The 26,044-nt window shown below is 40.6% G+C and overlaps 1 long non-coding RNA gene across 1 annotated transcript in view; it reads left to right on the forward strand.

Moving 5' to 3' along the window:
* The window catches only part of LOC125356891, a 27,154-nt gene extending 1,170 nt beyond the window's left edge, over positions 1-25,984 (forward strand). The window contains exons 2-4 of the long non-coding RNA XR_007211978.1: positions 1,890-1,899; positions 3,143-3,157; positions 25,731-25,984. This is a non-coding gene — a long non-coding RNA (uncharacterized LOC125356891). The remainder of the gene's footprint in view (positions 1-1,889; positions 1,900-3,142; positions 3,158-25,730) is intronic.
* Positions 25,985-26,044: the final 60 nt, after the last annotated feature.

Below are 26,044 nucleotides of genomic sequence, written 5' to 3' on the forward strand. Positions count from 1 at the left end.
TATCGTTTTTCTAATTTATATATCTCCTCAGTAACCCAGTAGAGTTAGTAGATTGTTGTCATTTAACGAGTGGTACGATAAAGTTTTTTGAAAGGGGTAATGAAGAGTTAGGGTGAACCCCATTTTCAGGCAGCCCCCGTTTTGTTGTCTGTTTAAACTATGAGCAAACCCAGGGCAAGCTTATCAGGGCCCAGCGGGTCAAGAACTCTAACCGCCTGGGAATGCTTAACTCTAACCGCCCCCAGAATGCCTCGAGTCCTGAGCCAATCAGATTTGTACTCATATTCTAATCTTGCTTGAACACCTGATTGCTGTAACTTTGTTTTTTGCCTTTATAAGCTCTGTGAAATCTCAGCTCTGGGCTGGCTCCTAACCTCCGCTGTGTCGGTGGGTAGGACAAGGCCCGGGCCGCGGCCTCGCTTGAATAAAGCCTTGCCTTGCTATTACATTTCAGAGTGTCTGAGTCTCGGTGGTCTTCTTGGTGGTGGTTTCGCGACTTGGCATAACATTTTTTATTTCCCTATGTGGCTGGGGCTACACAACTTGCCCTGGGTCACCTTATGAGTTTTAGATGTATACATGTGAAATCCTACTCCTTACCACATTCAACATTCCCTTTCAACTTTTAAGATTCCATGAGTTGGCGAACTCATGCCTACATCTTGGAGTAAGTATGAAATGTTATAGTTCAAATGATCTGTGGAATTTAGAGCTAGTGGTGGTCAGACTACATGGACCCCCTAGGACTGCATATGTTACACAGACCATCCATTGTTGCCTTCATAACAGCATTGCAGAGATGGAGATGAAACATTTGGGGTTTCGTCCGGGATAGCCCCAGAGACCCCTGAGACCCCAGGCTCCAAATGTAAGAAAACAGCCCTGTTTATTTGTCTTGTAATGTGTCTGTTTGTCTGTTTTGATTTTGCTTATTTCTTGAAGGGGTTGTCGAAACGGACGCACTTACTCGGCAATCCTGGGGAGACTGGAGGATGCCTTAGACTCTCCACCCTTGAAGGGGGACCCCTGGAGCCCCACCTTCAACTTAGGTCTACTCCTTCTGCATCCTTGCAGGAGGTTGTGGGCCAACTTGGGAAATCTCCATCTCCAACTCATAGCTGTTCTTGTTCTTGCCTGTGTGTTTTCCTCCTTTTGTATTGTTATAATTGTTTCGTTTTTTTGTAGCCTTTTGGACTGAACATCTGATCAGAGCTATGGGTAACGTTCTATCATGGGAACCCCTAGACTCAACCCTACCTCACTGGAGGGAGGTTAAGGAGATAGCTCAGAACAAGAGTGTGGCCCTTAAGAAGGAAAAGTGGATCACCCTGTGACTCTGGGGGACCCCCACCCAGCCTTCATAAGAAGAAAATTATTTGGTGTGCTAAAATGTTTACTAAGACTATCAAGCCCTGGAAAATGAGGCTGGAGAATGCTAAAATAATTTGTTAAAGGTTTTGTCTTAAAATTTGCGTGTTGCAGGAGTAAGGTTGGCAAAAATATCTCTTGCCACTGGAAAATGTACTGCCGATGTTTATTTTGCGCGCTTTAAGATCTTTTGAATATGTATGTGTGTGTGTGCATGTGTGAGTGTGAACATGTTCAAGACTGCAGTATGATGCAAAATTAAGTTTAAGTTTAAATTCAAATGTTCATCAAGTTTGGGCATTACCAAATGTTTTGAAAGAATGGGAACTATAGTTAAAAAAATTGTTTAATTAAAAAAATCAGAGCTAAGTGTCAGAAATTTGGATGTAAAGGTTTATCACTGTTAAAAAAAAAAAAGGCTCTTTTAAAACAAGCAGCCCATAGGCAAAAGGCGGCACCTGGTTTCAGAATGCCTGTAAGCTTCAGAGTTTTTCCAATGCAGATAAAAGCCAAAGTATTAGTGTTAAAGCAGTGGTTAGTAACAAGGCTTTGGAAATCAAGAATACATTTATAAGAAATTTGGAAGTAAAATTGTCCTAAATGATTATTGTAAAGTGAGAAAAGGAGAATTATGGCTATCAAAATGTTTAATTGCCATTCCAGTTTCTCTGTAGGTTTTTTGTAACAGTTTCCAGCAGGCCCACAGAGGACAGGTGATTCCTACAAGTTTGTCAAGATCTAACATTGGCCCTTAATAAGTTCCAGGTAAGAACATGCTTAGAAACTACTTCTGTGTGGACTACCTTGTTGCTTTTAATTGGAGTTAAATGGCCTCTTGTAAGACTCATTGATCTGAAATCTGCGGTTCAAAGCCAGCCTGGGCAGAGAAAGGTCCCTGTGAGAGACTTGTCTCTAATCAGCCAGCAGAGTGCTGGGAACGGAGTTGTGTGGAGCTCAAAGTGGTAGGGTGCTAGTCTTGGGCTGGAGAGCTGAGGGACAGTACTCAGGCCCTGAGTCCAAGTCCAGGGAAAAGTCACTCCTCCTGGGACGAAAGTGGTGGAGCATCCAGAAGCAGTAAGCCGCTGCTTGGATGGCAGAGATGGTGTCAGATCCTAGAGTCACTCCTGTTTGACCTTTCAAAAGTTAATCAAAGCCGGGAAATCCTAGAAGAATAATTCGTAAGCATGCCTTTCTAATACCCATGTCTGTCTACTGGGCAGGAACTTGCCAGTCATCTGTGATAGTGGGTAGTAAAGGTAAGTGTCAAATGAGAGGATAGTTTAAAATCCCAATCCCTGCATCTACTCAAAGCCCTGACTGGCAGTGAGAATTTTAAGCTGATACATCTGTTCAGGAAAGAAAGCTTGTAGACCTGAGATTGTGTCCTTACTGAGATCTGTTAAAGGCCTGCAAAAGTAATGTAGGCATTTTTTAGGTCATCAGAGATCAGTTCCCTAGCCAGTCAGGAAAAAGCTTTTACAAACTAGAATGTTAAAAGGCTACACTGCGATAGCCCAAAAAGAAGTCTGTATAGTTGAAAGTTAAAATGTTGAATGTAATTCCCAGTTTGGAGTAAAGCTCCTAATGGACATCTGATCCTGCAGCCCCTTGGTAAAGTAGACTAAGGTTATAGGTTCCTGGCTAGGTAAGGTCAACGTCCCTGAGTCAGCCTGAAGAAATTATAGAAGATGGATGATATTTGCCCATTAGCCTCCCCTTTTAGGACCAAGGGACCAGAGTTGTTTTTGGGAAGATGAGGCAGGATAAACTAGAGGCATGGAAAACAGAGGTAACAGTATACAGAGAATGCACTTGTGAGAAATGGTTACAGGCCAAGCCTTCCATGTTGGCTTAAAAAAAATCCTAGTCTTAATATCTGATTCAAACTTATTGCCCTGGCAAAATGACCCAAGGGCCATTGATTGCCTAAAGCTGTCTTGACTTTCAGTAATGTGCCAGCCTGCAAAAGCTAGTGTGCTTAAGAAGGAATCAGGAAAATAAGAGGAAATTTGACTAAAGTTAGGCTTTAGGTTAACTTAGGTTAAGCTTCTCTAACCAGTCTATGGAGAAAGTTGCAGGTAACCCAAAAGGTGTGACATTCTACTGGAACCACTGGGAGCCACTGCTGCCTGACACCACTGCCCCTGCCCATTGCATTTGAGTGAGGATCAAGGGGAGTCTAACAGTCATCTGGAAGAATCTACATCTTCAGATAGGACTCTTATCACACGCAGCTGATTTCTGATTTCTGCTGTAAAGTGCTTTGGATCTGCTACAACAAATTTTGGGGGGGACATTCTTGAGTTGACTGGAGTTAACTAGCTCTATTAAGAAAATTGGATATGTAAGAAATTTTCAAGCAGACTGGCCTGCTGCTAAATTCAACGCATGTATGACAGGCTGGAGAGTCACTTCCAGGCAATGCCTGGAGTGGGAGGTATGTCCAAGAGTATTAAAATGTGTCCAGATGGATTAGGGTATGACCTCAGAAGAGAGGGAGGTAACTGCCATCAGGTGTGCCAGGTACCAAGGTAACTGGACAGAGATTTAAACTGCCGGGGGCATCTTCATGGAGCCCTCCTGGGGGTGAATCTTGCAGATACCACTGGCCAACCTTAGGCACTTGGAGGAACTGGAATCTGGAGAAATCCACTCTAGAATAGTTGGCTCATGATATAGAATATAGATATAGAATATATATATATATAATATAGATATAGAATAGTTGGCTTATGATAGTTGGCTCTGGTCTGGCTTCTTAGGAGCAGCAGTCCCATTGGACTGACCGTTGCCCTCTCTTTGTCTTCCCCAACAGCCTGTGGGTGGAGTCACAGTAAATTGCCTTGATGTAGTTGAGATAAACCGGAAAATGTAGACAGTTTAAAACTCTAGCAGCAAAGAAGCCCCAGGAAATGTAAAGAGGAAGGTTAGTATAGAAAGCCTTGGAGAAAAGGATAGAGAAATGGTTTCCTCTGGATAAGAAAGGTATTTAAAAAGTAAATTGTCACAGAATGTTCCAGTAAGTCACTGATGTTCATTCTCCCCTGTGCTTCGCTTTCATTTTTGTACCACTTTTCTGGCCTTTCCCCTGCTTCTGGCCTTTAGATGCCCTGGGATTCCTCTCTACGAGTTCTTCTTCATCATGAATGATGATCTGAGTGTTCATTGGTCTTCCCTTTCAATCTACTTCCTTATTGGATGTAAAACTCTCATGGTTGAAAGTAAGCAAGATTCTTACATTCCCAGCTCCTAGGCTATGCTCTGTGTATTTTAGGTAATTAGTAAAATCATCCCACACAAATCTGGACATTGTTAGATGTTAATGGACTCACCATGGTTCAGCCACTTTTTTCTACTGCTACTGGTTTGCTCCTCAAATGATGAAAGGGTGAATAGAAGAATCTCTAACTTCTCAGTTTAGTTCCTTATTTACCCTCTCCATGATTAGTGCTACATTCCTTGTTCCCCAATGGAGAAATTGTTTGAGTCCTATATTTTTCTTCTTCCTCATTTCCTATAATCACTCCAATCAGCATGACTTACTTATTCTCCATCCTAACCCTGATTCTCACCCAACCAATATCATTATTTCCCCTAAACAAATATGTCATTTGTGTCAGATCTTCCTATCACATCCAGGCATGGACTGGAAGAAGAAAATCAGACATAGAACATAGACATGACTCAAAATTTAGTGTTCTATTCGCATGCATTATTGTTTACCGATTTGGAAAGGCAAAGAGCTGCCTTTGGTTTCCATATCTTTGTGTTGCTTTCCATATCTAAAATGGCACTGTTTCTTTACTTCTACTCTTCCCTTCCTCCTCTGCTTCCATCTATTTTTCCTCCTCTCTTCCTCCTTGTTCTCATTCTCTGTCCCCCTGCTTTTAGGACATAATTTCTCTATGTTAGCCAATTGACTGGGAACTTCTGAGCTCAAATGGTCTTCCTCTCTCAGCCTTCTGAATTCTCTTAAACACAATATCCCTCTTCAATTCCCAACACAAGTCCACATCTTACAGAAGTCTGATCTAACCTTCTCCACTCTCACTAAGATTTCTCCTCTCTAAACCCATACGTGTTCCCTATCTGTGCTTATTAATTGTACTACTTGATTTCTGGATTTATCATTTGTTCTTCATGATCAGATCGTAAAGTTGCAGGAAAGTTGGGATCCCATCTTGTTTTGCACATTCAAAGGGTCTCAATAACACATGATTGGATGGATGAATGGATGAAGGACATTTCAGTGAGCCCATATTCAGTTTGGTTCAGGATTACAAATCTGACCTCTGGCAATTCATAAGAGAGGGAGGATTCCTGTTCCTATGTTCCTTTGTTTGACAGACTCAAATATCCAAGCAGAAGAAGAACATTTGAGTCCTGAATGCCTGCCTCCACTCGCATGCTGAGGAAATGGAACCAGTTGAGATGCCACCAGGCAGTAAGGTCTGATACCTCCCACACCTAGTGTTTATTTTTCTTCCCACGGCAGTATACTGGGAGGAGATTGCACAGGCAGGCGCACAAACAGAGAGCAGGATGCAAGGAACTGTCAAGCCCACCTTGCCTCTCTCTTCAGCCAGCACATGCACAGGTTGTAGCCTAGGATTTCCTGGTCCCTAATGGTACATTCAGGACTTCACCAGCAAATTCAGCCACTGTCCCCTCTTGTTTATCCAAATACAGAACTGGTCAGTGTCAAGGGTCTCCACTGTGATTTTAAATGAAACTTGATGCATAGGATGAAAAGAGACATTATCAGGGAAAAAATTTAAACTACATTAGAAAGAGGAGAAAATTGTCCAACATTTGGTCAGTCTGACAAGGTAAAAGGGATTAGGGGTGGGGGCAAGCTATTAGGGAAGGAAAGACTTCCTCACACAATGAACAGGCATGGGGTGAAATAAAGTGCCCATATGGATCTGGAAACAATGCATAAATGCATGCAAAGTCACCAGGTGGGAGAACAATTCTTCTTTACAGTTAAAAAAATACTACAAATACCTTCGTGTATTTCTGTCTCTTCTCCCAATGATATGCTTTTCCCTTCCTCCCTTTGATTCCTTGTCCATGGAACTTAAAGTGTATTTGAAGTGCATAAGGGAAGCCTTCAACTACGGTTTAACAAGTCAATACTAATTACTGTTTAGCACTGGATTATGGGCCGGATCATGGAATTAAAACAGAGCTGTTAGGACACCTTTGTACCTGGCAAAGAGTTAATGAGCACATGCTGGGTCCCTGTAGTAACTGCCAAGCTGGTTTCCTATTTTATTTCAGTGGCACAGGAACAAAAATCTAATAAATCATTTTACTTTTAGTTTGATGCTTCCTTCCTTTATTAGGAACATGAGGGAGCTCCATTGTAATGTTTATCATAAGATGGGAATGCACTTTTTAATATTATATAATTAGTTGGTTATCTAAAGTTGGTTATCTCTCGATGTGTATATTGGAGAAAGAAAAAATAAAACTACAAGCAAATTTGGTGAGAGCATATGTACTGGATTAACAAAGAGAAGATGCTTTATCAATCCTGAGACTATGGAAAGGAACTGGATCCTCATGACTCTGTGTGTATGTATGGTTTGTGGAGTGTGTGTGTGTGTGTGTGTGTGTGTGTGTGTGTGTGTATAATACGTAGTATGGGGTGGATAGTGTGTGTGTATGTATTGATGTGTGTGTGTGTGTGTGTGTTTGTCTGTATAGTTAGACAGTCTGTTTCTGAAAATGGGAGGGTTTCTTGTAAAGGCTTCATTTTTTTTTTTTTAACAAGATGGGGGAAGGGCAAGAAGCCGGATGGAACAGGGGTGAATTAGGAACAATCTATTTGTTCTGATTAGATGTCCAGCTGGGATGGCCACCAGACTTCCCATAGCAACTCAATTCACCAGATCCCTGAGCAACTAAATGGTCATGGCTTTGGGGGTCCTGCTGACTAGAGTGGGATTTGAACCAGTGACCTGTAAGCAAGAAATGCTATTTGCTATTGCTGAGGGCATGTGCTGTTTAGCCTGACCCTTTCACCACCCCCCACTGGCTCCTTAAAATTAACATTTAGACATGTTCAGCACTGAAATGTGGGGTCCAGCTAGGTGTTCTAAGTCTGGTGGTCAGAAATAAGGCTAGAAATAGTTGGTAAAAATGTAGAATTTGTACAAATTCCACAAATTCACATTTTCTTACATGAAAATAAGTCAGGGAAAGTACTTTATGCTTTGTCAAAATATAACCTATATTTCCTATTTCCTGTTTTCAGATTTCCTATTTTCCTTCTCTTAGGTTTTATTACTTCAGTGGTGTACAATATTAAGTTGCTTTGAAGTTACTAGGAATCCATTAAGATGTGTATCTTATGCAATTGATATTACATATATTTTTATTTAAAAAAAACCCTCTTGATGTTTAACCCTAGTATTGTATGAAAGTACATAGGATCAATTAGAGATAAAAAGAGGGGAGATCTCAGAGGATTTGCAAATCTATTGGCAGTTTCTCAAGATACAGTACTGGGTCTGTACATATTGGTATTTAGCTTCCCATGGCTCAGACAAGGAGAAATGTTGTAATTGATTTTATTTGAAAGCAAGAGATGGGGCCAAAGGGAAACTTCTAGTCTCTAGTATTTGCTTTCAGCCTATATAAAGTAGGTGTTTAATAGTGTATTCAGTCTTTGTTTTAATACAAGTGTGAATGGGTGCCTCAGGCTAGGTTAGCCCCACCTTTCAGAACCTCAGAGGCTGTGGGAATGACCCCTGCCCTCCAGACCCATCCTTAATTGGCCTATAGTACAAGAAGCAATTAAAACTAAGGGTCTGATTCCTAAAATGTGACCATGCCATTTAAATGTGTGCAGAGGATTCTCATAACTCTGGAATAGAAGCAGAAAGGACTTTGTTTTTCTTTTCTTAAGATCACTCCTAAATTTAGTTTTCTTTTTTTTTCCCTCTAGGTTTGAATTGCCCTCTAATCTTTCTCTGATAGGACTAAAGTTAGCTTCAGGCCCAATATTGAGCCCAACCGTGAATGGATGACCTAGCCAATTGTTATTCCACTCCCTAGCCCCTTCTCCGGGCCAAATAGTTTAAGTTTGATATTTTATCTGTTTTTTTATTTAGCTGTTTTTCCATTTTACCGAAGAGTACATGGAATAACAAAGTCCAGGAGCTGAGTTGAGAATTGCTGTCTGTGGAGTTTGAAGCTAAGGGAAAGCTGCCAGATCCTGCTACAGATAAGCTTCAGAAATGAGCTGGGGAAAGAGAAGGCACCCCAGAATTCCAAGATGTTTAATTACAATACCAAGGAAACCCTCATGTGAATGATCACTATTTCCGTTTTCCCACAATGTGTACCCCCTTTATGCCTACCCCTCCATCCCTTATTATTAAGCTCTGAATGTTGCTGACATACTGAGTTATTGAAACTCATGTAAAAATATTGTTTAAGTTGAACATGATTCTTGGGAAATGTTTCATAACTTTCTGTACTATTTATTTTAGGACAAACTGAGAAATAAAGAGAATCTCTTATAGAAGACACTAATTAGGGCTTAGGAGTCACACATTTTTACTCGGCCATAATTTCAAGCACTGGAATCCATTTGAGATGTCTTTTAGACTAATATCCAACCCTAGGAAAGAACTGTAATAATATACCCTGGAGAATATTTTGTTAACTGTCTGGGACAAACTAAGTTGACAAATAACCACTTGATTCAGCATTCCTGTTTGCTTTGTTTAATAAACAATAGGCCATCCTTTATTATCTCTCATCGTTTATAATATACTACAGATCACAAAGTTTCCATTACATTTTCAGAATGACATGACAGGCTTCAGTAACCTGGACTCTTCTTTTTTTCAACCTCAGCCACAGGGGAGCAGGCTACTAGACCCTCTAGCCTCTGCAGGATTACATCCATACCACACCAAACAACCAAGCAGAAAGTGAAAAAATTCAGTCCATCTCCCAGATGGCTCCAGATGCATGGCATTGTGTAGACAGAAACAGCCAGATGGCTGAATGGATTTTTCACTTTCCATCTGGGTGCGTGACATGTTAGAGATACAGCCAAAGCCTTGAGCCAAGAGAAAATGCCAGCCAAGGAGATGAGGTATTGCTACTTTCCAGGCACCTAATTCTTGCTGAGTGGTGTGAGTATGGGTGACTTTGATTTAATTTATTCTTTCACCAACAGGTCACTCTTAGGAAGGGTGAGGATTGTTACCTTCTAGGAGTCAAGAGGGAGACAGACAAAGACCCCCAAAGACAAGAGGAAGTCTTTTACTGACTTGACAGGAACAATGGCGTCTTGGGAAGGCCTTTTCCTTCCAGGTATCTAGAGGTCAGAAAGCCAGAGATGAGGCAAAAACACTGAGTAGAAAGGAAAACATCAAGGGGTTTGCTGTCCATCATGGGCATCACTAAATCTTTTTTGAGCAGTGAATTATGACAGCATGGAATTGACTTACAGTTTATTTCTAGTAACAGGCAGTTACTTTGTCAAATCTGAAACCATTCAGAAAGGCCTATAAAAATATATGACAAAGTAACAGGCTACCTCTAGCTCTTTTTAGCATGTTTATGAGTCTAAACTGTATCAAACTTGTGTTTATAGAAATGAATACAAGGATTTCTTATGTTCTACTCCTCTCTCTCTCTCTCTCTCTCTCTCTCTCTCTCTCTCTCTTTCATTCTCCCTCCTTGCTCTACAGTCTGCTCTTTTATAACCAAGGTATCCAAGACCTTTGGAATGTTTGAACTCCCAACTGAAGTTGCTATTCTGTTAAAAGGCAATTTTATTGATAAATACCACAACTTGTATTTGTCTTGGATGCTTGAAGTTCTTTTATGAAAGAACAGGATAGTTAAATGACAGTTGCTACAGAAAAAAATCATTTGCAAGTTACCTTTCACCCATTTTCCCCTCCACATGCAACCCACAACACTGTTTGACACTTAACTGAGAAACTAATTGCAACCTGAGTGGGGCCACGGGACAAATGCTGCAATCCAGTCATAATGTGACACCAAATATAATAAGGTAGCATATTGTTAAAAGTCAATACCCCGAATCTAACAATACAGTGTCACAGACTCATAAGCATGTAACCATATAATACATAATTGTCATCTGCAGAGAAAAGATCTAATTTTGATAATGCATATTGAGATTGGTTGTCTGAAAAATGCTTATGGTTCCAGAAGGTTTGACAGTCCTGAATAACACATAATAGCATGTAGCCAAGGAACATGGGATGGAGGGAAGAAAAAAAAGACTCTATTCCAGTACACAAGCACTCCCACTCACAGTTTTATTTTTAAAAGAACATGATTCTGCTCAGACAATGAGCAAGTTTACTGAGCAGTATAATTTGTTCCTGGGTTTTCATATCTGAAATCTCTGTGTGTGTGTGTGTGTGTGTGTGTGTGTGTGTGTGTGTGTGTGTGTGTGTGTATGTGTGTAACTCAAGGCTTCAACTCCATTCTTTGGGGATACAGTATCCTTTTTTATTAATAAGCAAATTGACTTATATGACCTTGAGTTTAAATTCCAAAGAAATGAAGATGAGTCAACTGATTTTTCAAGCATCTTGCTTACTTTGTATGGTATTTCCTCAATTGAATGACATATTTTTCAGTAGTTCACAATACCTCTGATCAACATGCTTCCATGATGATCTATACAAGGATCCATATGAGGAATTTCCCTACCCCTTTTTATTTTCTTCCTAAATCACTGTGTTTGTGTCAACCACTTGATTTAGAGTTGAGGAAAGTTATTTTAAGTATTGTGTAATACATCAACTATCATTTGGAAACATGTGGTATCTTTAAGATAACAGAAGATGTGTGGTGACTAGTCTACACATGGGATGTAAACATTTAATAAGTATGGGACAAATACATATAATTAAAAATATCAGACCAATATTTTAAAATATTTTATTATTAAATAGTAGTTCAAAGAGGTTACAATTCCATAAGCCAGGTTATGAGTACAACACACCTTGACCAATATCATCCATTATATCCCCAATTTTCCCCATCCCATTCCTACCCACAAGGTATATATAGCCCAATTTTTATATAATGTACATTGGATATTTGCTCACCTCTGTTCTCCTTCCACTCATGTGTCCTCCTCCCAGAGATGTGTTTCAAGTGGTATTCATTTTTGATAAGCAGTTCATAAGTTGTTCAGAGGAGTTACATCTTTGGACCCTTCCCCTAAGCATGCCATCCTTTAGTTAGTTAGTTTGTGTGTGTTTGCCTAGAGCTCTGTATATATTCTCATGCATGTTTGCATTTTATATCTAGCTTTCAAATATGAGAGAAAACATGCATCATTATCTCTCTGACCCTGACCAGATCAGTATTGTTTAATGAGGGTAGAAAGATCCTAGAAATCAGCAAAATTACTTCTTAACTACATTTGAATTTTTGGCAGTTTTCCTTTGAGATTCATTCATCCCCGCCCCCACCCCCCCATTTTGGGGGATCATTGTTTGTTCACCATTGTTCATTTCTCCCTCACATTTTTGTTGAAAATGGTTCATGTGAAAAGTGTTGGTTCTCTGGTGAACACAGAGAGGAGTAAGAAGCAAAACCTGCATCTCTGAAAAGATCGCATCAACTTGGTTATAGTGATACAATCTCACAGATCAAATCACTATATGCGACAGTGGATGTTTGAGGGCTACATAAGAGGTGAAGTGTGGACATGATCACCTCTGGAAGATCTACGGGGGCAGTAGCATGGAGGTTGTTGCTCTGTAGGCCAGTAGCATTGAAGGCAGAGTTGTTGGGGAGAGACCTAAGCTGGTTTCTTGGAAGATGGGTGGTTTAATTATGCGATGATAGGTGTCCAGAAACAGGAAGTATTATGAGAGTCTGAAGAACACCACTTAGGAAGGCCTCTATTTTGTTTAAATAGGTTTAAAGTATTTTTTAAAGGTGTAGACCTTTTCTCTCTTAAAACCAGAACTGTAGAAAGCAGATAGTAATTGATAATAATGAAATGTCTGATGTGGTGGGGGATCATCACAATGTGGTAAGATTGTGAGCATTAGAAATGTAAGAGAAGCCTGGTGCTAGTTGCTCAGGCTTGTAATTCTAGCCACTTAGGAAACTGAGATCTGGGGATCATGGTTAGAAGCCAGTATATATTGGTATTAGAATTAGGGAAGGGAAAGGAAATATCAAAATCGAGAGACAAAGGATAAAAAGACATATGACTCCAAAAGCAATAATTACAAAAACCATTTCATGTAAACCAACTGAACAACTCAAGGTGGGAAGAGGGAAATGGGGAGGGGGAGGGAGGAAATGAGGGAGGAGGTAACAAATTGTACAAGAAGTGTACCCACTGCCTTATGTATGAAGCTGTATATCACTTTGACAATAAATGAGTAATTATTCAGAAAAATAATAAATATGTTCAGGTAAATGGAAAAAAAAAGAAAAGCCCATGATTTTTATCCCCAATTAACTAGCAAAAAGCTGGAAGTGGAGGTGTATAGCACAAGTGGTAGAATGTCAGGGGAGAGAGGAAGAAGGAGAGGAAGAGAGGGAGAGGAGAGAGAGAGGGGAGGGAGGAGAGGGAGAGGGAGTGTCGGGGAGATTGGGAGAGGGAGGAGAGAGGGAGAAGGAGAGGGAGAGGGAGTGTCAGGGGAGAGAGGGAGAAAGAGGGAGAGAGAGGGAGGAGAGAGGGAGAGGGAGAGGGAGAAGAGAGGGAAAAGGAGAAGGAGAGAGAGAGTGGGAGAGGGAGAGGGACAAGGAAGTCATGCTGGAGTTCTGCAAGGTAGAACTGAGGGAGCACAGTAAATTCAGAGACAGTATAGAACACAACTCTGCTGGATTCTCTGCAGAAAAGGAGGAGTAGAAAGGGCCATAGCCAGATACACACCATTACTGTGTTACCCTTGGTGTCAGGAAATATGATGATAGCTTTTTATTTTTATATTGATTCCTTAAGTCTAATACCCCACCAAGGAATATTATTTCTACTTCACCTACAAGAATACTGAGGCTTGAAAGAATTTAAATGATTTGCCAAAGTTACAGAAGCAGTTTTCATTTTGGGTTTCATCCCAAGAATCCTTGGGGTTCTAAACCTATTCTCCTACCTTACCTGACATTATATTGGCATGCCTGATCCTTGCCTACTGTTTAGGAAGTTTGAGCCTCTGGGACAGTAAATATTCACCACCTACATATTGGAAACCGTGTTTACTGGTATTGGAAGTAGGAAATTCAAAGGGAATACCAAATTTGAGAGACACAGGGTAAAAAAAGAGAAACAACTACAAAAGCAATACTTGCAAAACTGTTTGGTGTAAGTGAACTGAACACCTGGGGGGGAGGGAGGGGGGTATGAGGGACAAGGTAACAAACAGGACAAGAAATGTATCCAATGCCTAACGTATGAAACTGTAACCTCTCTGTACATCAATTTAATAATAAAAATTTGAATTAAAAAAAAAAAGGACAAAGCACAGATGACCCAAGCTTTCCTTTTCTTCTGATTTCCTTCTGGGTTTCAATCTGGATCAGGAGAGAGATGTTACAGGTAGACACCCTGCTATTGGAATCATGTTTGACACAGTGAGGAAAGCAAAAAAGGAACATTTGGGGAAGGGTTTACTCCAGTGTAGTTTCACTTACTTTCCTTAACTCCTCCCATTCATTACAGGCTGGAATAGCCACAGGGTACCATGATTTTGCATCTCCAAAGACTCAATTTGTCATTGATCCATTTCAGATCTCCTCTAAGGTAGATTTGGGGGATGTCAAGGTGGTAAAGCCATGAGCTTCCTCTATGAAAATGTATGAAAGTACTTCCCAACATTTTTCATATCATAGTGCAAATATAAGATGTTAGTGCTTGTAGGGGACTCAGGAAAAGATGAGTGAGCTGTTTATGGCAGAAGCATTGCTACAGGGTTCTGGGCCTCTCCTTTTTTTTTGAGGCCAAACTTGTGACCCATACAGAGCTTCCCTGTATGCCCACTGGCTAGAAGCTCTGAATTGAGGAAAGTCACGCCACTGATCATACACCTCAGCAGTGGATCCATAGCATTACAATTGAGGTCAGTACAGGTCCTTGGTATAGTTGTTGTCTTTTACATTTTCAGTATGGTAAGTGAATTAAATCAGGCCCAGCAAGGCAAAGGATCCATGGTTTTCCTTGTATCCAGAAGCTAGATTTAGCTTATAAACCCCAAAGTAAAGATGTTGGGTGGTATGCAAGTAAACAGAATGTATTAACTGAAATCTAGTAGATTCAATGGACATCTCAAATAGTGAAATTCCTTAGAAAGGCAAATTCAAGTTCAGCAAAATAAAACATTGGGAAGCAGGTGCTTGAAAGATGAGGTGTGGTCAATGGAGAAGGGGTAGATAAATGAAGAGAAGAGGGGGGAATGCAGTTAAGAAGCTAATGTATATCCTACTAAATTAAGAAGAGTAAGTGTGGGTAGGGTATCGAAAGCGGTGACATTGATCAAGATGCAGTGTATTCATAAACTGCTTTGTTAAGTGGCAACTCCTTTGTACAACTGCTGAAAAGTAGTAATTGTAAAAAAGATTTACAAAAAGAGAAATAGTAACCCCTTTGTATAACAACTTATAATAAAAATAAAATTATCCTAGTAAAAAATAAAAAACAAGGAAGGCCCCTATACTGTTATTAAAGCAGCTGCTGTGGAAGTGTCCTATTCACCTAATAAACATAGAAATTGTAAAATAATATTTGTAGAATACAGTGGGACAGAAGTGCAGATCTACATAGTGAATAGATTTAGATTTAGATAAAAGTCTAAATCTACATTTTTCCCACAAATAGGTTTAGGTAAGGACAAAGATAATGGTAAAAATTCTGGGTGGAGAGCATGGCAAATGCTTACATTTGATTTCTTTAACAATCTGAGTCCCAGTTGAATGTACCCCTCAGCCATGCAGCAAGTTCCAATAGATGATGGTAATTATACCCCATAGATAGATCAGGTGCTTGCTGTATGAAAATTACCATGCTAGGGGGAGGAGGGGGGGGATGAGGGACAAGGTAACAAACAGTACAAGAAATGTATCCAATGCCTAATGTATGAAACTGTAACCTCTCTGTACATCAGTTTGATCATAAAAATTTGAAAAAATTAATTAATTAATTTAAAAAAGAGAAAATTACTATGCTTTTATATAAATTTTATTTCTTATAAAAACCCTGATTCTTGCTGTGACTATACTTACAGCTCCACATAAGTAAGCTTAGAGGGAAAAGTTAACAGAATTGCTCAAAACCACATGGTCTGAGTGTTGGCTAGGGTGTTCAGTTACTTCTAGTCTTCCAGAATTCTTAGAGAAATCTTCTTAGATACAGGAGGAAAAGAGAAACAAATTTCAGTGACATTTGCTAACAACTGGCCTTGAATCCCTTATTGTTATTGACAATAGGAGAAGGATGATAAATGGTGTATAGTACAGTTAGGGAAGTTCCTAGTACCTGTAAGTGGCCAAAGGACCATTATTTAGGGCTACTAGAGTTAGCAAATAAAATATCTATGTTGCGCAGATAATACCAAATAGTCAACAGATAACTTCTGTGTAAATATGTGCTAAATATTACATGGGACACACCTAACACTAAAATATTATCCACTGTTTATCTGAAATTCAAAATGAATGGGACGAGCTGTGTTTTACCTGACAACCTATCTGTTGGCAGATAGGGACTTCCTTTAATGTTCATGACTCCTGGATAGCATTTCACAAAGGAAGTATTATTAAAATGGAAAAATAAATAATTATGACCACAGAATCCCAGGAGGAAAGGAGAATAGTGGACAATTGTTACTGCTCTGTTGTTCTTTGTTAGACAGTGGCTGTGTTCATACCAAGAATATACTAGGTGTTTGTGTTTTGCCCACAAGACAAACCAGAGGAAACTGCCATGGTACAGAAGCTTCAGTGTGGTAAAGATCTGGGAAATGAAAGAAAAATGATGGAATATCTTAGATGTGGATCTTTAGAAAGCAGTTAAGAGGACCTTGAATAGTGGAGAAGAAGGAAACTGTTTCTAAGTACAGGAGAGGAGATGTGAGGGGACAGAATGACAATATCCTCAAGACTGTTGTACAGGAAGAGGCAGGCAAATTGGCTTGAAAATTGGACAGATTGTATCATGAAGGGCAAGGAAATAATATTTATTTAATACCAAGCACTGAGTTGTTTGGAGCTGAATCATTTCTCTCTTAAAATTCAAGTCTTTTTAGAACTTGTAGATGTGACTTTAAATGGACACAAGATCTTTGTAGATATGGCCAGGTTAAAATGGGCTCAAATCAAATAACAGGGACCCAAATCTAATATAAATTTTATATGTGTAAGTGTATAACACTTGGCTTTTCCACTAAAGTTTGGTATTTTATCATTTGAGCTACAGTTTCACATCCTAATTGATGTCTTTATGAGCAGACAGGAATTCAGATACAGAGACTTAGACATATAAGGGGAAGACCATATGAAAATGGAGCACAAAGAAGCAAAAAATGCTGAATTACTGGTAACCACCAAGCTGAAATAGGCCAAATGAAAATTTCTACAGAGCCTTTAGAGCAAAAAGGACTCTGGAATAACTTGATTTTGGACTTCTAGCCTTCAGAACTATAAAAAGTTATAAACCCCATAGTTTGCTGTAATTTACTATAGCAGTAGTTTGTGATGAACACAAATATATGCTCCTACATCTTCCATAGAGATGAAAAGACTAAATGACATTGAGAAAATTTAGGGAGAAAAGACAGTCCATTATATGTTCCCTACCTTAATTAACCTCTAGAGCAGACTTAATGAGAAAGGACTGATGTTGGTAAACGTTTCCTAAAAAGGTTCAGAGAGTAAATACTTTCGGCGTTGTCCACGGTTGTATGGAGGTAACTACTCAGTGCTACCACTGTAGAATGAAGGCAACAGTGATGATTCATCAACAAATGGACATGGTTCTGCTTCAATAAAGTTTTATTTATAAGACAGCTGGTGGGCTAGTGGGCTGGAGTTTGCCCTTAGACCACAGCTTGCTAACCCCTTACACAAAGCATGACTTTTATAGACATCTTCTGCCTTGTAAATATGTGGGATATCCATAGCCAGCTCTGATGTTGGAGATTCCACATCTGTGTCTTTGTCTTTTCACAAAGACAAAGGACATGGATCCAGTATTTTCTCAGGCCAAGTGATACCTCATTGAATGTGTCTTTGGTGCTTTGCACTTATAGAAAAGTCTTCTATTGCTTCAGATACTGAGCACAACTTGTCTTTTTTCACCATGCTCACTCAGAACCAGGTTTGTATGTATCATCACGGGAGAGCAGACTAATGCTCTCTGGCTGTACCTGAGTTTGATTCCTACAGGTTGATTCTGACCTGGCTCACTAGATTTGATTCTGAGCCACAGTGTGAGTTCATTCCTACAGTTAAATCTACCCTTCAAAGTAAATCTTGTTATTTTGAGTGCTTTCAAGAGAATTTGCTAATGATTTTGACAACTAGTCCTAATGAGGGTTTAAAAGTCTTATTGGTCAGGTGGCATCTGTAGGGTAAGTGCTCAGTTTTTTAGTAGCTCTCTGCAAAGAATGTATGTGTATGTGTAAATGATCCTAGGATTTTTAAAATGCCATTGCCGTCATCTTTAAGATGTGTTTTCTTCAATAGTCTAAATATGGTATGAAGAAATGTGTACATTTGAACCACATAGGCATTTAGATGTCACAGATACTTGGGGACAGTAACCACCTTTAGTAGAGGCACCACAACCTCTGCTCCTCAGCCAACTGATAAACACCTCTGAGCAGTGGCAGCTTCTAGAGGGGCTTTTCTGAAAGCATCAGCAACTGCTAGGTCTCCAACCCTGCCTTGGCAGAAGTGCAGCTGTACACATCACAGTGTATCAGTATTTCTGAGATGAGCTGGTTCCCCTGTTCCCTGCTGCAGGCGTGGGTCTCAGAGGAGCCCTTCTGGCTGATATTGCAGGGCATTTTCTTACCCTCTCCACTTTAGAGTGTTAGTTTCCTACTCACTGCAGTGTTCTTTCTTGTTAGAAGGATGCTGAGTGTGTGAGAGGAGGTAGCACCTGAGACTCACTTGAGGCTGTCAGAAGTGATTTCACCTCATTTTTTTTTTTTTTTTGCAGTGCTTCAATAATGCTGAATTTCTTTTGAATGTTGAATCTTACCTGGACATGGCAGTGTTCCTTAGACCAACTGCCTACTTCTAACTTGGAAAACTTAGGATGTATTGTATTATGACTTATATTTCATATATGTTAATTATATTGCATATAGTATTATGAATTCTGATGATGATAGGACTTTCCAGATTGCTGAAGAACAGCCTCCTTTCTATGTGGAGACAAAATGATTTCAGGTTTGCACAAATGAAATATTCCCCAGTAGCAATGCATCCAGAATGATATCTGCAAATAGCTTGGCTCTCCTCAGCTTCTGAGCCCGCCCCATTGGCCAACTGAAAAGTAACACATTAGTAAAATTGCTTGTCAGTGCTTTGAGTCCTATTTATGTGCTAGAGAAAAAGAAGAATTTCTGATCCTTTTATGAAACACTGAAGTGTTTCTGTGCAAGCTGAATGTTCAGTGATGTGTACCCTAAACTTCACAGTGTGTGGCCTGGTGGCATTCACTCTTCTTTATATCTAAGAATCAGCTGAGCAGATAGATAAAGAATGAGAAATAGTAACTTTTCTTGTTAGAAAATTTAGATTTCTAGCCAGTCATTTTTAAATACTTAGAATGATTGCATGAGTGAAAACAGGTAATACTGGAAGTGCTGAGGCAGGAGATATGTGTGCATCTCTCTTTAAATGGCATTCACAGAGGACTGGGAGAAAAGCAGTGTGAGGATGTGAAGTGAGAGGTACTCTGGCTGGATTGGAATAACAGCAATGTAAGTGAATGGTTATTGGTTTGGATCTAGAAGCTTTCATAAAGGTAAAATGTATTCAGAGCTTGGTCTCCAGGTTGGCACTGTTGGGAAATGGTGAAAACTTTGGTAAGTGGGGCCTACTAGGAAATCTTCTGGTCATTACAGAGCTCTGTCTTTGAAGGGAATATTAGAAAAGAATCCCTTTTTCTCTGTATAAGTTGACCACTTCACATGCTTGTTACAGTAATGGCAAGTTGACCTATGCAGCAATCTTAAGGGTGTAGCTACTGTATTATGAGTCTAAATGAAGCAAAAAGTCCTCTGACACAATAGTTGGAGTAGTCTGAGGCCTCTCTGCCCAAGAGTAGGCTATCCTTGGGAACAAAGGAAGATATTTATTTCATGATGTGAGCCCTTATCCAAATCTACCATTTTCCAGTCATGGGCCAACTCAGCAAGTCATTAAGATAGCTGCCTTATTGGCTTACCAATCCCTTTCCCCAGTAGAAAACTACTTCCTTTGAGAATATTGACTTTCTAATAGTCCATGACAGATCAGAAGCTTTTTCTTAAGAGTCTAAATATTTATTAAAAGCCTGTTGGTCTCTGTCATTACTAGTTAACTTTGCCATTGTATTGGAAACACTGTGATACATAAACAAATGGACAAGCCTGTATTCAATAAAACTTTATTACCAAAATAGGCCACAAGGGGCTGGGGATATGGCCTAGCGGCAAGAGTGCTTGCCTCGTATACATGGAGCCCTGGGTTCGATTCCCCAGCACCACATATATAGAAAATGGCCAGAAGTGGCGCTGTGGCTCAAGTGGTAGAGTGCTAGCCTTGAGCATAAAGAAGCCAAGGACAGTGCTCAGGCCCTGAGTCCAAGCCCAGGACTGGCAAAAAAAAAAAAAAAAAAAAAAGGTCACAAGCCATGTTTGCTTTGTAAGCCAGGCCACGGTTTGCTAACTGTGGGGTTGAAAGAGTCTACTGTTGAGCACCTAAAGATATTTATAGACTTAACATGGAATAATAAAAAGAAGATTAAATCAGGAATGGGGAGACATAGGCTCTCATCTTGATTCTTTAGTGGCTTGTGTTAACTTGCTTAACCTTAATTTCCTCATTAGTAAACAAGATGATCTAGATGATCTCTAAGGATCCTTACAGTTGGAAAATTCTGATTTCCTCTAAGCGTTAGTAGTTGTAACATGATAATTATATTATTTATAATTAATTATTTTCCAAGGAAATCCCTTCTCACATCTTCATCTTCATGTAGGGCTCTTGATGGCAGAAGTGACATTTTAGACTGGGGGCCTGAGGGAGAATGATGTTTTAGTAAGAGCCTGCTTGCTGTTCCACTGTTCTGCTCTTATCGCTGGTTATAGATCATCTTAGTCTGGAGCCTCTGTTTATTCCTTCAGAAAATCCTGGTCTCAAAATGTTTTCTACTCTACCCATTTTTCTTCACCAAAGACAGCAGAATAAGGAACTGCTTTATTTCTTGTTCTTGTTCTATGGCCCCAGAGAATGAGGTCCTACCATATAGCTGCTTCTTGTGCCATTTAAAGGGTCCTTCTCATCTGTGAGGTGGAATGGAGCCCAGCTTTTCTTGTTGTGCTCTTCCCCCAGGACCTAGTGTAATGACAAGCACATAATACTTGCTCATTTTGGCCTTATTGACTTGAGTCCAGGGAAGGCTACTTTAGAAAGAGTTTATGGAATCACTTCAAGATAGACTATATATGGTCAATAGTAATTGCAATAGCTATGGTATTGAACATTCCTATGGTGTTGTTACAGGGCTAAGAGATATTATGGGGTTCGAGGGAGGGGATCCCCATCCCTCCAAGAGTCTACCACTCAGAGACAGTCTCAAGCAAAAAGATGGATTTATTGGGGAAGCATAAAGCAAACTGACCAGCCAGGGATGCAGCACAGACTTGGGAGCTGGAACTATGCCAGTGAAAAGCGGGCTGACCAGCCAGGGACTCAGTGTAGATTGGGGAGCTGCCACTGTGACCCCAAGCAGTCCTCAAATTGGGGTTTATATAGGTAAAAGTGTAGCACAGATATAGGGGCTTGTCGCAGGGGGTTGAGTAAGCAACATTAACAAGCAAGTGTGGCACAGATGTAGGAGGTTGACACAGGGGTAGAGCAAGCAACAAACAAGCAAGCATGGCACAGATGTAGGAGTTTGACACAGGGGGTAGAGCAAGCAGCAACCAAGTTAAGCAAACCATTTCAGGTTGACCTAATCTACTCCCCCCAATATTTCCTACTATGTTTCTCTAATCAAGATGGAATCAGCTGTATTCCCTACATGCCTCCTGTTCTTTCAGCCTAGTCAAACTCTTGACTTATTTCATTAATATTGAAGGGTGTGTACTGGATGCATAGAACCATCAGTTTTATGGCCCCAATTCTTTGTACACATGGGCCAATCCAGCTTCCTGTGCTTCTAAGTGCCTAAGGTTTGCCAGTGAAATCTGTGAGGTACACCACTAGGAGGGCTTCATGTAGATGCTCTCACCTATTTGAATCTCCATCCAGTTACCTAGGTAACAGGCACAACCTGGAGGCAGTTATCTTCCTCCCAAGTCTGAGGTCACACCCTAATCGATCTGGACATACCTTAATACACCTGGACACACCTCCCATCCCAGGCATGCTTGGGAGAGACTCTCTAGCCTGCCACTCATGCTTTCCGATTTTCTGAATAGAGCTAGTGAACTCCAGTCAACTCAGAGGAGTGGGAAAGTTACCACAGAAAGAATGTCCCCCCCAAATCTTAGTTTCAGCAGATCCAAAGTAGCCTTCCAGTAGGAATCAGCTGTGTGTGATGAAGTCCCATCTGCCTTTACCACAGTAGAGGTGCTTGGGGTGAAGTTGTAGATTTTTCCAGATGACTGTCAGGCCGACCTTGATCTCAACCCAAATGGAATGGGCAGGGGAAGTGGCTCCCAGTGGCTCCAGTAGAATGTCACCCCTTCTGCTGGGTTGCCTGCAACTTTCTGCATAGACTGGTTAAAGAACCATCTCTCCCAAGTGCAAGTCTCCACTCTTACACATTTGTTACTACTGTTTTCCATGCCTCTAAGTTATCCTGCCTCATTTTCCCAAAAATGACTCCGGTTCCTTGATCTTAAAGGGGAGCTGATGGGCGAAGATCATTATTTTCTGTAACTTCTTCAGGCTGACTCAGGGATGCAGACCCTTCTTGGCCAGGAACCTATACTCTTAGCCTACTTTACCAAAGGGCTGCCAGTATCAGATGTTCATTAGGAGCTTTACTCTAGCCTGGAAATTACACACAACATTTAACTTTTAACAACTCTACAGACCTCTTCGTGGGCTACAACACTGTAGTCTTTTAGCACTCTGGTTTGCAGAAGCATTTTCTTGTCTGGCTGGGGAAACTGATCTCCGATGGCCTAACAATGCCTGGATTACCTTTGCAGGCCTTAGACAGATCTCAATAAAGACAGGATCTCAGGTCCACAAGCTTTGCTTCCCTTACTAAACAGATATGCCAGCTCAAAATTCACTATTAGGGCGTTGAGCAGATGCAGGGGGTTGGGATTTTAAAGTATACTCCCATTTGTCAAACTTAGTTTTACCACTCTATCACAGATGACTGGCAAGTTCCTGCCCAATTACAAAGTAGACAGATATGGTCACTAGAAATGCATGCTTACAAACTATTCTCCTAGGACCTCCCAGCTCCGATTAACTTTTGAAGGGCCAAACACACATGACTCTAAGATCTGACATCATCTCTGCCATCCCAGCAGTGGCTTACTGCCTCTAGATGCTCCATCACTTTTGTCCCAGGAGTGACTTTTCCACTTTTATGGTCGCTGGACTTGAACTCAGGGCCTGAGTGCTGTCCCTCAGCTCTCCAGCTCAAGGCTAGCATTCTGCCACTTTGTGCTCCACACGACTCACAACTCTGTTCCCAGCACTCTGCTGGCTGATTAGAGACAAAGACTCTCACAGGGACCTTTCTCTGCCTGAGCTGGCTTTGAACTGCAGATTTCAGATCAATGAGTCTTACACTTTACTCCAATTAAAAGCAACAAGGTGATCTATGCAGAAGTAGTTTTTAAGCATGCTCTTACCTGGAACTTATTAAGGGTCAAAGTTACATCTGACAAACTTGTAGGAATCGTCTGTCCTTCTCTGTGGGCCTGTCTGCAATTTTTACAAAAAACCTGCAAGGCAAACTGGAGTAGCAATTAAACAATCATCTTGGTAGCCCTAATTTTTTTCTTTACCCAATTTGAAACAAACACTTAGGACAATTTCACTTCCAAATTTCATATCTAGAAATGCATTCTTTTTTTTTTTTTGGCCAGTCCTGGGCCTTGGACTCAGGGCCTGAGCACTGTCCCTGGCTTCTTCCCGCTCAAGGCTAGCACTCTGCCACTTGAGCCACAGTGCCGCTTCCTGTATATGTGGTGCTGGGGAATCGAACCTAGGGCCTCGTGTATCCGAGGCAGGCACTCTTGCCACTAGGCTATATCCCCAGCCCCTAGAAATGCATTCTTGATTTCTAAAGCCTTTTAGTAACCTCTGCTTTAACACTTACACGTTGGCTTTTACCTGCATTTGAAGATCTCTGAAGCCTAGAGGCACAGGTCTGCCTGTTTTAAAAGGGCCATTTTTTTCTTCAGTCTGAATTACTGCCTAGAACATCTGAAATTAATCGAGGTTTTCCTTAATGCAAGAATTACAAATACCAGAATTACAAGCACAAGAATCCAGATTTAGCATCTTAGCTTTTTCAATACATCCAAATTGCAAAATAGCACAGAAGTCAAGATACATCAGGAAAATAAACCTTTTTTAACACTCCTTTAATATTTTCCAATTTTAATCCATCCTAAGGAGCAGTTTTAGAAATACCAATCAAATGATTCATTTTTACCATCAGGTTTCCATGTTCATCTGAAAACAAAAGAGACAGGATGAGGAAAGGCTTCCATTAGCCTGTCCTACAGAATGGGCATATACTCATCCTACTACTCCTTAGAGCTTGAAGAACTGCCTTGGTGCCAGCTTGCCCTCTTTCACCATGCATGTACTCCCCCTATGGCCTGTCCCACCATGCGTGGATTCCCCACTAGGGTCTGTGCCAACATGCATGGATTGGCTAAACTACACCTTTACCAGATCATCCCTCACTCCTAAGTGTAGGCTCACAGGCCAGCCCCAGGTCTTTCCTGTCCTTTCCTATTGATCTCTGAGTCTGAGAAAGCCAAGCAGTTCTTTAACAGTGATAATCAAACATTAATATCCAAATTTCTAACATTTAGTCCCAAACTTTAACAGTGGAAATAAATTTCAAGTTCCCAATGTCTTTTTGCTAAACCAGATAACTTGATGACAGTGCAAACAGCCTATGCATTAAGATACCAAGTTTTTCAACCACAAATTAGAGAAATCTTTTTAATAGTTGTTTCTCTTTAAAACAATGCACTATCCTTTTAGACTTTTGGTAATGCCCAAACTTGATGACCTTTCTAGTGTTCAAACTTAAACTCACACATTTTTACCTCATACTGATTTTTTAACTTTGAACATGTTCACACACACATGTACACACATACATTTTCCAGTGGCAAGAGGTATTTTTGCGAATCTTACTCTTGCAGATAAAAACTTTTAAGATAAAACTTTTAACAGATCACTTTGCTGGGCCCCCATTTTTCCAGGGCTTGCTAGAGTTAGCCAGGCATTTTTTAGCACACCAAATACTTTTCTGTTGGAGAAAGCTGGAAGAGGGTTCCCTAGAGTAAGACTCAGCCCACAGATAGTGCTTGACTATATTCCTTAGCCCAGTTTACTAGCACATTTTACATATCAATTGACCCCTTAAGTACCTTCAGTTGGAAGAAGGGCAGTAACCTCAGGCTGATCTCTTAGTTTGTGGCCTGACTATCTTAGGACAATTTTAGCCAGGAGCACTTCACAATTTCAATTTGTTCTTCAGCTAGATGTTAGTACAATGTCCTCAGTTGCCTGCACTCTCCCAACTGCCTTATTGCAGAAGAGGACACAGCACAAAGCAAGCTCCGATCTCCCCTATAGAGACATAAGACTGAACACAACAAGACTCAAGACTAAGGCAAACACAGAATTCAGAAAAACATAACACAAAACAGGACAGCGATGCAGAGACTTATGGAAGATTTAAAGCTGCTGCTGAGGAATTCACAGAGAAGATAGACTACAATTGCATTGACTCTGCTACTTCCCCTTTCCTTCTCTGGCCTCCTCTCACTAGGCTCAAACTCTTCTTCCAGCTTTTTGGCTTCCCGGAGAATCTGGCCTTTCTCTTCAGTGGTGAAGAGAATGCCGAAGAGTTGCTGGACCTCGGCCCAACTGGGTGGACGAGTCAGAAAAAGAGTAGCAAGACAAACAGAGGAGAAGTTCCTCAGTGGATGCGGTTTGTCCCATGTCTTCCTGTAAAGTAAATCCAATCACAATAGCAAGCAAAAGCAGAATCAAGAACAGACACAGATAGACACAACCATACACAGAAGGAGGAACAAGATCAATATACATGTCCTCCACTATGAGGACCTTCAGAAGGGGGTCAAGGCGTCCCTTGATGATCCTGGCCTTAGAGAGCTCCTGCATCCAGCTTCTCTCTGTCTCAGGCCCACAAACAGTGTACTTTTCCAATACAGAAACAGATTGTGGTCGACCAAGCTCAGACACACAAACT

The sequence above is a fragment of the Perognathus longimembris genome, chromosome 8 (genome assembly GCF_023159225.1).
Source record: "Perognathus longimembris pacificus isolate PPM17 chromosome 8, ASM2315922v1, whole genome shotgun sequence".
NCBI classification, from domain to species: domain Eukaryota; kingdom Metazoa; phylum Chordata; class Mammalia; order Rodentia; family Heteromyidae; genus Perognathus; species Perognathus longimembris.